We start from the raw sequence: 15,550 nt of genomic DNA on the forward strand, positions 1-15,550 counted from the left end.
GTTCATATACAACCTCAGTCCAGGTTTCTTTAGCTTCTTTCCCTTGCATTAATGACAAAAATTGTTTTCTTTTGAAATCTGAAAGTTCTATATTGTTTCATGGGACAGTTCAGCCACATCAAGAAATTATGGAAATCAGCAGTCAGTTCTGCCCATAGGAATACTGTCAGGCCACCAAAGTCAATTTGATATATTATTTGTAGACAGCTCTTACTGTACTTCCCCAAGCAGGCCTGAGCTCAGCTACCAGGCATGGGCATGCATTTCTTTTTCTCAGGATACAAGCTATTATATGGTGATAACAGTGACAAACATGATGGAGGTTATCAAGAAATTTAGAACCTGATCCAAACCCACTATAGTCAAAGCAAAGATTCAAAGGACTTCACTGTGATTTGATCTGCTCCTTAAACATGCACCTCATTTTATATTTTGACTAATCAGAGTCAAGACTTGTCTGAATTAGTCAGGCAACTCCATAAACCTACAGATGCATAAAACCTATATTTAGATACAGTTCTAGGAGTCAAATATCAGGGGCAGTTGTGTTAGTCTGTATCCACAAACAACAATAAGGAGTCCGGTACCACCTTAAAGATTAACAGATTTATTTGGGCATAAGCTTTCGTGGGTGTGGTTACCCAGATAACTGGATAATAGGGCCATGTATTAATATAGTCTGAATGCATCTCATTCCATTATAGCCCTTCCTTCTCTACATATCCACATTTTTAAAAGGAAAAAAAACAACACGCAAACAGAAACAGTTGCTGCCAGAAGTTTTAGCTGATCATCTCTGCAAGGGTAATATGATTCTGAGTATGGGACTTGATGCGACCCCCTTACCTCATGTGAGAAATCTTTACTCACACAAATAGCCCCATTAAAATCAATGAGGCTATCTGTGAGTATTTAAGTGTTGCACGATTGCGTCCTGTGTTTCCATGCACCATCATACATAATGATGAGAAAATGCTGTACCATAAGCCAAGTGTGACTATTTTGTTCCAAAACTGGCCAGTGTGGTTTAGGTCGTTATGGAAAACAAAAAAAGTTTAGCTACTCACTACTGATGGAAAAAGAGTGAGCTCATGACTAATCTTTGCAGTTCTTGGTACTGACAGGATTTATACAGCCACACTGATTTTTATAAAAATAGTAAATCGTATTACCTCTATGCTGCAAGACCAAAGATGTACAATGATACCTTAATACAGATTAAATAAAAATAGCACTACCTGAGTCAATCTGAGGATGATAATGCTTTGTAATCCCACACTATTAAAGGATGAACATTTGTTTAGCAGTGAATCAACATGAGATACTTGCAGTAGGGTACAATTCTCTGTTTCTTATACTATACCAACATCCATGCAAAATTTGGAAGGACGAAGGTGTGTGGAGTAGGTTCAGTATGTGGAGAAGAAAAGCACTACTGTTAGAGAATGTCAAGCTCAGTATCTCCTTTCAGTTCTGAAATATTAGTCCATGATTAATTTTCCAGCAATATTATTGATATATTTACATTTTCAAGCATATTGTCTCTGAGTTAGTGCATTTATCTCTAAAAATTTACAGTTTATTCAGGGAGTGTTTTAGAGTTTTTCAGCATTGGAAAGATCAAGAAGTTTCCAGGAGTTGATACTGCAAGTCCCTTCATTAAAGTGGAAAATATAAAGCATGCCTGGGGTGCTGCACATCCATCCTAATTAAAAAAAATTAACTCTTGAATTATTCAAGGCAACATGCAGAAATGTGATAAATATTAAGTACAACACAGAATAACTTCAATAGTGAAAATATTAGCAAAACTGAATTATACAATGAACATGAAGAAACGGGGAAGACAAAAGGCAAGGAGGAAAGGAAAGGAAAGAATCTGGGTACAGGAAGAAGAGCAGAAATATGAGTAAAAATACATTCTTCATTTAGTAATATACGACAGGAATGGTCCCAATATAAGATTAAACTGGCCTAATTACTTTGTAATATAGAAGATGGCCAGGTCCGTTATAGTTAAGGTTTATCTATACACATTACTCTCTCACACAATATTCTTCACTTCAATGGTAGTGTGATCCACTTGTTTACACTAGCCTTTCAGTACTTAATTTATCCAAGTTGGACATCCTGCTCTTGTAGTTGCTACTGAAAGGCAGCGAGAGATAAATACCAAAATTTGAAGTCAATGGAATTTTCTTTTAAAAAAAAAAAAGTGTGGTATATTCTTTACCTTTTTATCAGCTGAAAGGCAAAATGTAGCATAAGCTGCATTGCCACATGGAGGAGGAGGTGGTGCCGCCGTAGGGCATGTCTACACGTACAGCAGTGCAGCGACGCAGTTGCACCGCTGCACCTGCGACACTGCAGCATATCTGAAGACGCTCTATGCTGAAGGGAGACAGCTCTCCCAAAGGCATAATAAAACTATCTTTATGAGTGGCAGAAGTGATGTCAGTGGGAGAAGCTCTCCCACCCACAGCCTGTCCATATGGTGCTGATGTCGGTGTAATGTATGTTGCTCGGGGGGTGGTTTATTCTCCCTCCAAGTGACAAATTCTGCAGACATAAGCTGTAGTGCAGACATAGCCTTATACACCTAAGCCAGTCGTCTGGCTGACTTGAGCTGGGGTCTGAGCTAAGAGAAATCAAAGGGAGAGAGACACAACACAAAGAGCAACTACTGAAGAATGGAGGTTCACAATGGGAACCCCAAAAATAGGGGGGAAATCTGGCAAGAAGAAAAGATAATTATCTTTGTTCTAGCATTACCACAGAGTAAAGTAAAGGTGAAATAAACTGTCCATAACAGGGAATGACTTGGTAGCATTAAAAGGTGCTCTGGGTCCAACATCTTTTACGGCTTTGAGAGAAAGTAGGCACAAATTAATCTAGCTGTCAGTGAACAAGGGACCATTTTAACTACTGCAGACTCAGAGGTCATGGACTGAATGGGCAAGGAACTATGTTACCTTCTCATCTCAGAAGTTCCCCACAATCCCAAATCAAGGAGGAGGAAAATTAGGAAGAATCAGAAGTTTCACTGCATAGGGTGACCAGGATTTAACCCTTGCACTAGGGAGCGATGTTTGTAGGGAATGAGAGTTCAGACACACTCGGGGGGGGGGGGCTTGGCTGCTAAACAGGCATATTAGGGTTCAGGGCACACTCAGGGCCATGCGACTACTGAGAAAGTTAAATGGCACTCCCATCCCTACAGGTCCCACCTTTTCCCCCACTTTATGCTTTAGCACAGTTCAAATTATTTGCTTTTCTGTTGCCTCCTCTTTCTGATTCCATCACACTAGGGGAATATATAGCTACAGTGTACCAGGAAGGTGGGGGTACAAAGACAGATGGGAGGGAGGAGAGTGAGCAGAGGCAGAGAAAGAATAGGGGCTGTGCGGAGAGGGGGAACAAGTTGTACTGCAGGCCAGGAGGAGATGGATAAAAAGATTTAATATAGGAGGAGCTATCCAGCAGGAATAGCTGGATGGGCAATGGCCAGTTTTTAATGGAACTGGGTGTTGGGGTGCAAAAAAATTCCACACAACTTCCCAAAAAACCCAGACTCAGGAACACTGACTGCAATTCGAGATAATTCCAGTACAATCAGGGTAACTGGTCACTCTACCCTACCATTTCCCGGGCTGCAGATATAGGGTTTTATTTCCATTACTATCAAGGGTAAGAAGTCAACCCAATACCTCATACACCCTTCTATTTGGAAGAGTTTTCAAGATACAGTGTCATCTTCACCATCCCTTTAAGATAAGGACAGCTCAGTTTTTGATTAAAAAGTGTTTAGGAAAGTTGGTTTATTGCCCGGATAAATTTCTCTTGCTCTGGATTCTGCAATCACTTCCAGACGTCTAGTTCTACCATTCTGAATTCGAGAACTTGCTAGTTCTGGCTGTAGGTTTCAGTGCAGAACCAAAGATCTTTCTCCATACACTGTGGAACTCGAAAAGACTGGTTAAGCCAAGCAGTCCATTTACCTGCCAGAAAAAAAACTGCTTTCTGTGATGTTTGCAGTGTTTTGTCCTTCAGATCTTACAGTATTGGATCTGCCCATTACCATCTCCACAACAGTGTATGTACACCACTGCCTCACGCCCCATCCCCTCTCATTCATCCAGATTATAGCAATTCCTTCCTCTACCACCTCTGAGAATCACTCTCACCAAGTCTCCAGTCTATTCAGAACAACACTGCAAACATGCTCACCGACAAGAATACACCTGATTGCTTTCCCTACACTTCATCCATAGAAATCTCCTAAATTCTGCCTCCTGGATTTCAAGACCCTTCGTGGCTATGCCCCTCAATCTATACCAGGGGTTCTCAAACTGGGGGTCAGGACCCCTCAGGGGGTTGCAAGGTTATTACATGGGGAGGTTGCGAGCTGTCAACCTCTACTCCAAACCCCGCTTGCCTCCAGCATTTATAATGGCGTTAAATATATTTAAAAGTGTGTTTAATTTATTGGGGGGTTTGCACTCAGTCTTGCTGTGTGAAAGGGGTCGCCAGTAAAAAAGTTTAAGACCCAGTGATCAGATATATAGTATAGATCTCACTCTCCCAATACCTTCACTTGCTGCCACTGATCTGCCTCCTCTCAGACCCCAACCCAATCTACTCTGTTCGAGGTTGATCCTCTGCTGCTGCTTCTGCACCAGCTATGCAGCTCACCAACCCTTAACACTCCCCCCCCCCCGCAAAAAAACCCCAAGCTTGATACTCACCTTATCAACACTATCAACCGCAGCTGTTGGTTCCCCACACTGGTGATTACCAGTTCCCTATGCATCTCCTAGTCTATTAACACCTCGTCCTCCATCTCCATCATATCTAGCGACCATTGCAATGTCTGTGCATTGAGAGACATTTGCATGAATGACATGCAAACATCATTACACCAAAATAAGCCATCACACCTTACATAAACATGTTGTAAATATAGGCAGGGAACATCAGTGTCTCATTACATTCCTGTTTATACCTGATATCGTGCCTCTGTGAAACCTCAAGTCACATGGAAAAACAGATTCTAAAAACAAATAATAAATTAAACCAGAAGGGTCCAATTTTAAAACATTAAGTGTGACATGTTTCGAGCATCACAAATCCTTTTCTGTAGGTGTATCATGTAATCATTAAGCATCTTGCACAAACACAATTAAATCTTGTGAAAACCCTGTGAGAACACCTGCAGCATCAAGTAATGATAGATTGTTCACCTCATAAATGCCAATTAAATTACAGTTCTAAAACTATCAATTTTATTCAGAAAGCTATTCACCAACACAAAAATTGAAATTGAAAAGAGTTTAAAGTAGGGATTGAAAAACTTCTAGCTGAAAGATTACATGGCATCATTTAGAATACATTTTATTAACTCAGTACTTATTAACTGGATATTTACTGATATGTCAAACCAAATTGTAAGGTTACAGACAGCACTATGCAGATGTATTTTATTTTATTCTGAAAAAAATACACAAAGGTAGAGCTCTGTTAGTCAAACTTTGCACAGAGAGCACATCAGTAAAATTTTAGTACAAAGCTGCACAAATGCACAACTATTAACACTGCACAACAGAAGTCTTTAAAGTCAAGAAATACAGAAGGAAGGTTCCTATACCAATGTTAATTGAGCTGTTCTGCTCACACAGGCCTCAATTCAGCACACATTGTAACCACACAACTAACTTTAAGCGCATAAGGAGTCCCCGTGGGACTACTCATTTGCTTAAAGACAGGCATGTAGTTAAATAGATTGAGTGCTATGGCATAGGCCCTGATTGAACAATCTGGAATGCACATAAGCACATGATTAAGTACTTCCCTGAATTGGGACCATAATGTTTTTCCTATTCAAACATTCATCTTAATAACATTACTGTTTAGGCTATACAACATATCCATTGCACACTTCAGTGTTGTGAGTAACTATTGCTCTAGGATACCACTAACTCAAAATTTGAACTTTTTTCCAAATTGAATAAGAAATTTCAGGTACTACTTAGGTCTCTGAGGCCCCCACAAACTTTCAGGGGCTTACAATATATTTCACCTGCCATGTTTTTCCTATATCCTGTAGCTTGTGAAAATCCTATATAAAGAACAGGAAAAATTAACATTTTCAAAAGCACCTCAGAGACTTAGGAGCCCAAGGGCTGGTCTACACTGAAAGCTGTACCAGTGTAATTATGTCAGTGAGGGGTGTGACTTTTTGCTGATATAGGTAGTCCAGTAAAAGCCCTAGTATGGACACAGAAATACCAGTATAAAAAGTGCTTTATGCTGGTACTACAGTTCCCAAACCAGAATAAGCTATATTGGTATAAGCACTTCTGTACTGATATAACTGTGCCCACACAGGGGAGTTGGCAGAAGAGGGGTTTGCTGCTTCAACTACACACATATCCATAAAGGTTATGGTGTAAGCCGTAGGAGATGTCTACTCAGACTTAAACCACAAATTCAAATCCTAGCAGGCTTGACTCAATCCTTTGTTCTACGTAGGAAATTAGGGTGTCATGCACTATGTGAGGGGGTGTCTTTGTGAAAGGATTTAATTGGTATCCTGTATGGTCTGCATGGACAAATTTAATGGCTCTTTAGTAAGAGTAGAGGTTCTTGGCAGAAATTCACCCCCTCCAACATGGGCACACAAAATATTGTGCAGCATGCTGTGCTAAAGAGGTGACTGCATTTCAGTTGTGCTGCGTGTGGATAGTCATGAAATACACTGGAATCTTCTATAATTAAAAATATATTTTATAGAAGGGGAGGTGGTCCAGAAAATTAACTGAGGTTGAATGCCTCAGACCTTTTAATCTATCTGAACACAATCACTTTAATAGCTTGTATCCTGTGCACTGGGGAAATGAAACCAAAGGATAAACTTCCTGAGCAATTAATGTGTAATGATATAATTGTGTTAATCTTATTGGGAAAAATTTACCATTGAAAGGGGAAATGCAGTAGCAATAACTACACATTTATCCAGGAACAGCAAGAGAATACTACTGACCAGATCTGCAATTGGTAGCTACACTGATTCATACCAGTTTAAGGGCTGGCTCTTGCATGTGCATAATGTGGTCACATTAATATTTCTGTAGGAACCTTACTTACCTTTTCCCATTTGCTGACTATTTTAATGTTTCGTTTACCTAATTTTAGCTACATAGAGACGTATGGCATACATGAGTATGCTATGAAGAGACAAGTCACGTTAATCAGAGGCAAAAGTGTGTTATTCCAAAAACTTTAAAATTCCATTCAATTTAAATAAGTTAGTTATGTTCTCAAGGAGGTTCTCCTTTCAATTTCAAAGGACGACTTTGCTCTCATGGGGCAGCATAGACTATTAGCTCCGAATACAATCTAATTTATACAAATTTCCCCCACTGGAGATAAATTAGCTTAAAAAGATAAAACTCAATTACTGAATTCTCAGGAAATTCATTCTGGTGTGAAGATAAAAGTTTATAACATTGATATAAAAAGACCAGACTTGTCCTTCAGTTCAACAATTAAAGCATCCTGACCATAAGTGTGACCCCAAATTTGGCTCAATGCAGAGGATTAATACTTGCTGCAAGCCAAGTTTTGAGGCTTACATTTTCTGTTCTTTCATATCATTGGGTGCCTTGAATGGGGCAGAAGCTGGGGGGAGGAGGGGAAGGAGAAACAACCACCCTTACCTCTTATCTTGAATCTCCTCAGAGCAATTCAGAGGCATTCACTTGCCTGAAAGAAAAAGCATAAGTAAATTATGTATGTCTTAGGAGTTTTCCCCTAAGTCACAGTTTTTGGGGCAAATCTTGTTTGTGGACCCCCCATGCACATCTCTTGGGTCAACAGGGCTGCACAAATGTAACAGACATCAAAAACCTAGCCCTTAGGGTAAATATTCTGTATTATTCAGTAGTCACCCCAAATGCATAGAGCAGGGGTGGGGAACTTACAGCCCATGTGCTGGATTTGGCCCGCTGCTTCATTTCAGCCAGCCTGCAACAAGTCTCGGCATCACGGGCCAGAAACTCTGAGCCTCGGCACCCCTACACCTCCTCTATTGGGACTGGAGCCACTAGTGACAGCTCACCCCGCTGCGGGGGGACGGCTGGGGTTGCCAGACTGTTAAAAGTTTGGTCGGTTCAGCGCAGCTCCCAGAAGGGGCTAGCATGTCCCTGTGGACCCTAGGCAGAGGGGCCATCAGGGAAGTTTTGTGCAGTGCCCCCACTGCCAGAGCTGGCTCTGCAGCTCCAATCCGCCAGGAAGCGTGGCCAATGGGAGCGGTGGGGACGGTGTCTGCGGGCGCCAAGCAGAGCCCCCTGGATCCTCCGCCTAGCGACGGGACATGGTGGCCACTACTGGGAGCAGTGTGGAGCCCTGGCAGGCAGGTAGCCTGCCTTAGCCCTGCTGTGCTGCCAACTGGGAGCTACCTGAGGTAAGCGTCACCTGGCCAGAGCCTGCACCCCAAACTCTCTTACCTAGGTCCAAACCCCTCCCACATCCTAACTCCCTCCCAGACCCCACAACCCCACCTGCACTCCAACCCCCTGCCCCAGATCAGAACTCCCTCCTGCATCCAAACACTCTCCCAGAGCCCGCACCCTACACTTCCACCTGCTACCCCAGCCCTGAACCCCTTCCCAGAGCCAACACCCTACACTCCCACCTCCTACCCCAGCCCTGAACCCCCTCCCAGAGCCCACACCCTGCACCACAACCCCCTGCCCTAGCCCTGAGCCTGCTCCCTGACTCAAAACCCCTTGGCCCTAGCCTGGAGTCCCCTCCAACATGCTGAACCCCTCACTTCTGGTCCTACCCTGTAGCCTAGAGGAAGCCCTGAGCAGTTACGTCCCCGGCCCCACACATACAGAGCTGTGTGGCCCGCAACTAATGTTTTCTGTGGGTCAGTGACTCCTGATAGAAAAAAGGTTCCCCACCTCTGGTATACAGCTATGAGACTTTACAGCCTAAATGTACATTCTATTTGTCCTGAAATAAAGAAAACTGCTAGGGAATTGATCAGTATGCAGATTTCTCTTATTGTCCATAAAAAAAAATAAAAATCAATTCTATTGGCCTTCAAAGTCCACTTACACCATCCTCCCCGCTTGATCCTGTTATACGTTCTTCAGAAAGAACAAGTCAATTTTAGCTCAAAGAAAAATCCCAACATGCAAGCATTGGTCTTGAACCTCCAAATATTATAATTTGTTCAGATCTAGGAGTAGGAGAAAGGCAACTGAATTACATGGACACCAGTTTAGTTTTCTGGAGCCAATAACAATGTTATAAAAGGTTAGAAATGGCTTCTTACACAGTCCGTTATCTTACTTCAGCAGAACAGAGACTACTAGCACTTTGGATCTCTGCATGGCCTGCCAGTCAAGGATCCTAAAGCTCTTTACAAACATTAAAATAGAGTTTTTACCCAGAAAAAGAAGTGTCAAAAGGACTCCAGGAAGTCCATTAGGAACTTTGGAATTACTATTGATTTTACATGGAAGGTGCTCAGATACTACGAGGAGTGGAGGAATAAAACCCTTAGATAATTAATTCAGCCTCAGCATCCCTCTGGGAGCAAGTATTTCCATTTTTCAGATCAGGAAATTTGAGGGTCAGGTGAGTTTATAAACCAAATCCAGCCTCCACTAAACTCACTGGAATGACTTCAAGTGGGAGTTAAATCAGGCCTTAAATTACTTTTCCAAAGAGACAAAGTCAGTGGCAGAGGAGGAAACCAAAACAGCTCATTTGACTCTTAGCCATAGAACTATCCTTCCTCCCCCACTTACTGTAATAGTGTAAGTTACAGAACACTGTATTTGATCACTTAATTAGTAACTTTGAATTAAAAGCTATTTCCTCCTTCTGGATTAGAATACACACAATCATTTTTATACACCTCTACCTCAACAGAACGCTGTCCTTGGGAGCCAATAAAATTTTACTGTGTTATAGATGAAACCGTGTTATACTAAACTTGCTTTGATCCACTGGACTGCGCAGCCCTGCCCCCCTGGAGCACTGCTTTGCCGTGTTCTATGCAAATTTGTGTTATATCAAGGCAGTGGTGTACATGGTGTGTGTATATTTCCCCCCCCCCCCCATTTTAAAGGGTCCTCAGGAGAAGTACTGGACATTGTTTCCTAAAATCATAAGTCCTGGTTCCAATCCTAAAGAGCCTAGTTTAGCTGGGCTGCAGAAGTTAGTCTGTATATTTAGCATGAACCATTAAATCTATTGTCAGTGAAAAGGGAGGTATAACTGAATTAGCAGAAGCAGCTTATGGCAGAAATTTAATTACTAGGCAGAATTAAAGGAAGATCAATCAATAATTTTTGGAGGTTGGACAAGAAAGGGTTGTTGCACTAGTAACCTACCATTAGCCTCGATACTAGTGTCAAGTCACCAGGCTGGTGGTTCTACAAAATCATTTTTAGGGTAATCCCTAATAAGAGGCTATACTGACAGACTGAAGGAAAGAAGAAAGTAATATGATGAATGACCCCTTTATGTAGCTCCTACCACACTTTGCTACATAGAGCTGGTGGAATGCAACCAATGCATCCCAAGTCACACACATTACTCAACCTGAACATATCCAAATGATCCCTTTAAATTCTAAAATGCTTATTAACTAGTAATCCTATCTTTCTCACACACACACGCACGCAAAGAAAGAATCCAAGGTCTTCAGCATTAGAAGTCCAAGTCCCTATCACTTGAGCTGAAAGAGTAACTCCTTTAACTATAAAGAAAAAGCAGACTCTTATCCTCAGTGAGAGCCAACTATCAGAAGGAAACCAGAACACGAGCCGCAAGCCTGCTGCTTGTAATTTATACAGACAGCCCTGACCTTGGGAGAGCTGTGTCCTGAATATGGACCTAATCTGAACTTAGTTTCCATATTACCATCCATAACACCCCATAACAGCCATGTGGGGTTTTCAGCACAGCCAGAGTTAAGCACAATGTATATTTGTACTTTAATTCTGTTGTGTCTATATAGGAGGTTAAGCATCCCTTTGTAAGGTACTTGGATTTGGGAGAGATTGTGCTCACTCACTCCTGTTACTGCAGCATTTGATTGCATACTCTGAAGCTGTTCCATCCATGTGGCCATTATTCTTACAGAACATTCCTCTCAAAATGATGAAGGAGCTTGAAATGAACTTAGCTCTTTTTTCCTCATTAACAGCTACTGCTTCACTCTGCACTGCTCCAATGTCCATTCATTTCCCCTTTGCTGATAATATTCTCAAATCAACAGGAGTAGTAGGCATTAAGAAGACACCTACTCACGTCTTGAAAGTTCAGCTTTAACAGTCAAACAGCATTAGGGCAAATCAGTATTGTTATTAATGCTACCTTTGCGGTCAAGTTCCTCACTAACTCATCTTCTTTCAAAAGCGCTGTGCATGCCAGCAAACTTTCTTCAGACATTATAGAGCAGAGACTGTGTCTATGTTCTCTTCTAGCAAAGCTTGCTCACTTACAGCTCTTATTTTGATTGGGATCCTGCTGGCACCCCACACATTGCTCTTTCTGAATGCAAACGAGTACTCTAAGCCTTAAGAACTATGCACTCCCTTCTCTATTTCTGTGGTCATGTCAGGAACACCCCAGATATCAAAGGTCTGCAACTCTCCCACCAGGCAACAACCTTTTCTTTTTTAACAGGGCGCTTTGCTCGGCCAGTTCTACAGCTCCTCTAGCCTCTCCCTCTCTCTCTCTTCCCAGTACTCCACTCTTGTGCACACTGCTATCCAAGCATTTACACTACACTCACGCTCCTCCCCTAGGCCAGATGACACATTGTATCTGTTCAATACATGCTGGCCACCCACCTACTCTTTTGGATCCCTCTGCTGGCCCAACTCTCCTCTTTAAAAGTGTCCTTAAAATTGCTACATTCACAATCTATCATGGACCTATTGGACAATATGGCCACAGAGCATGTGGGTGTAATTCACAAGGTCAGCATCAAGCAGTCAGGAAAGAGATTCATGCTCCCTGCAATAAATGGTGATATGCTAACCCTACATGGAAAACCTCAGAAGAGCTGAGAAGCCAGTCTCATTCAGGGTCCCCCTCACCAAGTTCTACCAATTTGAGGTGCGGGGGAGGGGGCAGGGGGGCGAGAAGAGGGAGAAGTGAAGAGATGTGGCTAGTTTGCCCCACCCTGCTCAGGAGCTTTCACCCCAAGTCCATTTCCATTCAGAAATGGGCCCAAACCTAATGACGACATCGTAAAAAGCAGTTAATACTCCACAGCTCTTCTCCAGCCCCTCCTCCCCACACACACAGCAGCAAAGCCAGTACCCATGGAAGAGCTGAGCAGCTGGAGCTGTTAATCCCTCCTTCCTCTGCTTTGGACAGTAACATGCCACATATTCTATCTACTGAGGCACTGATTACCATAGTATTGGAACATCTGGGTCTTCCTAGTGTATTTATCTGCTCAGGTCCCCTGGGAGGTACTATTATCCCACTTTACAGATGTGGAACTGAGGCACAGAGACACCAAGCGACTTGCACAAGATCACAGGAAGTCTATGGTGAAGCAAGCAACTGAATCCTGATCTCTTGAGTCCCAGGCTACTGGTCTAACCACTGGGCCATGAAAGCTCTATCTGGGAGATAGACAAAGCATGAGGGAAAATGAACACCAATAATATTAGGCACTAGCTATGGAGATGGATCCAAGACATTCCCTATAGATTTTGATGGTTAATTTGCAAAACCATTTACACCCAATGAATAAAAAGGACAGATTCCCAGTCTACTTTGTTTTCTCATGCTTTAGAATAGTCTGTGTTTTCAGTTAGAACACAGATGTATCTATCAACGGACAACTCCTCATCTTCAGTTTTTCTCCTTCTGTCATCTGCATATGAAGCATTCCACCATTAACCGTTGCAACATGAAGTGTGCCTCAGTATTACAGGCAATCACCACCTGCTTACTAAGCAAAACTGACAGTGTTTGAGAAGTTTAATCTGCAGCGGCGAGGCTCAACGCAGGCAGGCTCATTTCCCTGCAAGTGGAAAGCCAGAGAAAAAGTGTGATGCTAAATCACTAGAAAAAGCAAGTTAAAAAAAGAAAAAAAAGATTTTGGCACTGTAAGGTCTCACTCCAGTAAGCAAAAAGTGAAACAAGCCAGAGGCAGCAAACTACAAATTAGCAGATCCTGAAAATATGCTACTATATGCTATTCACTGGGTGCTTACACAAGCTCTCAAAACACAGTTTCCCCTTTTAGAGCCTTCTCTACATGAAGTTGGAATCCTACGCCTCTGATTTTTTTTTAAATTGACAAAGCCTAATGATCTAATGTGCAGTTGCACTTATATATTACTGCACAGGCAGAAGCCTCTTCCTTCATCCATTTCATAGACAGATACAGGATCGTACTAGTCAGACAATATCTATTAGATCATCTAGTATATCCCCTGCTCTTAAACTGGAATTTTAAAGATACATTGACATGGTACATTGTACCCGGGTATGTTTTATGTTGGTTTTGTTTAGGATACAGAAATTATATATATATAAAAAAACAATTCCCCTCTCACCCCAATGGGTGGTATGTGTCTTCCTCAACCTCGGGTCCTCTACCAGAGGCCTGGGAGTTTGAGAGTTCTGCGCAGTATCTTAGCTGGTCCTAGCACTGCACTCTTCTGGACAGAGAGCTCCGATGTTGTTCCTGGGATCTGCTGGAGCCACTCACCCAGCTTTGGAGTCACAGCCCCGAGTGCTCCTACCACCGCTGGGACCACTTTGGGCTTGCACTTTCCACACTCCTCAATTTATATATATTATTAAAATATATTATATATAAAATGAGGCTATATAATATAAAATGGGAATGTGGAAAGTGAAGGCAAAGTGGTCCGCGGTGGTAGGAGCAATCGGGTGGCTGTGGACTCCAAAGTGTGGTGGAGTGGCCTCCAGCAGATCCGGAACAACATCGGAGCTCTCTGTGACAGAAGAGTGCAGTTGCTAGACCAGCTAAGATTACTGGCAGACTCTCCATCCCAGCTCTGGTTAGAGGACCGAGGTTGAGAGACACTACCACCCACTTGGCGGTGTGCAGGGGAATTGTTTTTTTTACTATATATATACATCTGTCATTATCCTAAACAAAACCAACATAAAACATACCGGGTACAATGTACCTGATCAAAATATATTAATATATATTAACAGCGCTAGTGGTTTAAGAGCGCACCTTTGATCACGAGAGGACCTGGGAGTTCCAAATGCCCTGGTGATACACCAACTTCCAGTTAGGGGTCCTTGGGCAAAGACCCCCTAACGGCTTCACCTGCGCACCCAAATATGAGAGTGACACGAACTAGCGGAGTCATTGCTGGCTCGGACGTCGTACGAATTAACAAGGCCGCGCCAGATGCTGAGGAACCAGGACAATCTGACGATAAGTGGGGCTATGGAACAAACATATCTGACGGGACAAGACAACTGGAATTGATGGAATCGCTACTACAACAGCTAGAACTTGATGAAGAGTAGTATAGAAACGTATGAGGGGACTGTGGATGGACAAAGACCTACTCCACCACTTACCTGAGAAACAGCTGGTACCCAACGTTCAACTGGTGAGAGGAAGCTGCTCTCACAGCTGAAGTATAGACCCAACTCCACATTACAATCCAGACTCGAAGAGACCTGGAAGAACAAGTGGATGTGCAGCCACACCTGAAGCTGAAACTCACTGCCACCCCCTCCATTCAGAGCACGCAGTGATATGAGGCATAAGATCATGGAATCACTAGCCTACAGTCAATCCTCGGAGACCGATTACCAAGCTCAGTTGGAGAAGTACCATCTGATAGTATGTTAGAGGATGACATAGAGCCCTCATGAACAATCCCTACTACCACCATAACTCAAAACCAATGAACTGGAACGCTACAGCCTCCTTAATCCTGATGCTTGACTACACGATCAAGAGAACAGCAGTATGTACCCACCCTTGAAATGAGCTGAGGATAAAATCAAGGCGACTACGGAGAGAAGTCTAGTCGCTGGTCGAACTACAGAAGGGTGTAGGATTAAGATAAGACTCAGAGACTGGAACAATACAAGGATCTGAAGCTCCTAGAGACTGCTAACAAGGCTCCGCAGTACGGTTACCAGGCTAAGGAGATACACTAGGAAGCAGAGCCAAAAAAGTAAATGCCCTGTTCCTCCAAAGAAGCCTCCAAGGTGTACTCCCAATGCAGCTTGCACACACATACAGCACAGAAACTGAACAGTCTGGAAGAACATATGGTGAAAATAGAGCAAGACTTCATAACACAGGTGCAAAAGTGGCTGCGAGGACCTGAGACGAGCACAGCCAACTCCCAGAAGAGAAACCAGTCACCATCACCAGAGCAGACAACGCACGCGGGTCAAGAACATGAAGAGCTGGACAGTACCTTGACCAGACATCGATCCACCAAGGTATGGCTAAAGCAGAGCCGACTCCAACAGCGGTGCATAAGACGCGACCTAGCAG

General features: G+C 42.8%; 1 protein-coding gene across 4 annotated transcripts in view; it reads right to left on the reverse strand.

Annotated features, from left to right (window-relative positions):
- The window catches only part of HPCAL1 (hippocalcin like 1), a 121,051-nt gene that overhangs the window by 89,112 nt on the left and 16,389 nt on the right, over positions 1-15,550 (reverse strand). For 3 of the 4 annotated variants that reach the window (XR_012655480.1, XM_032778170.2, XM_032778168.2), the window contains exon 2: positions 7,716-7,761. The exons of the other annotated variant lie outside the window; for it this stretch is intronic. The gene's annotated coding sequence lies outside the window, so the exon portion shown is untranslated. The remainder of the gene's footprint in view (positions 1-7,715; positions 7,762-15,550) is intronic. 4 annotated transcript variants of the gene reach the window in all.

Source organism: Chelonoidis abingdonii, chromosome 3, assembly GCF_003597395.2.
Source record: "Chelonoidis abingdonii isolate Lonesome George chromosome 3, CheloAbing_2.0, whole genome shotgun sequence".
NCBI lineage: Eukaryota > Metazoa > Chordata > Testudines > Testudinidae > Chelonoidis > Chelonoidis abingdonii.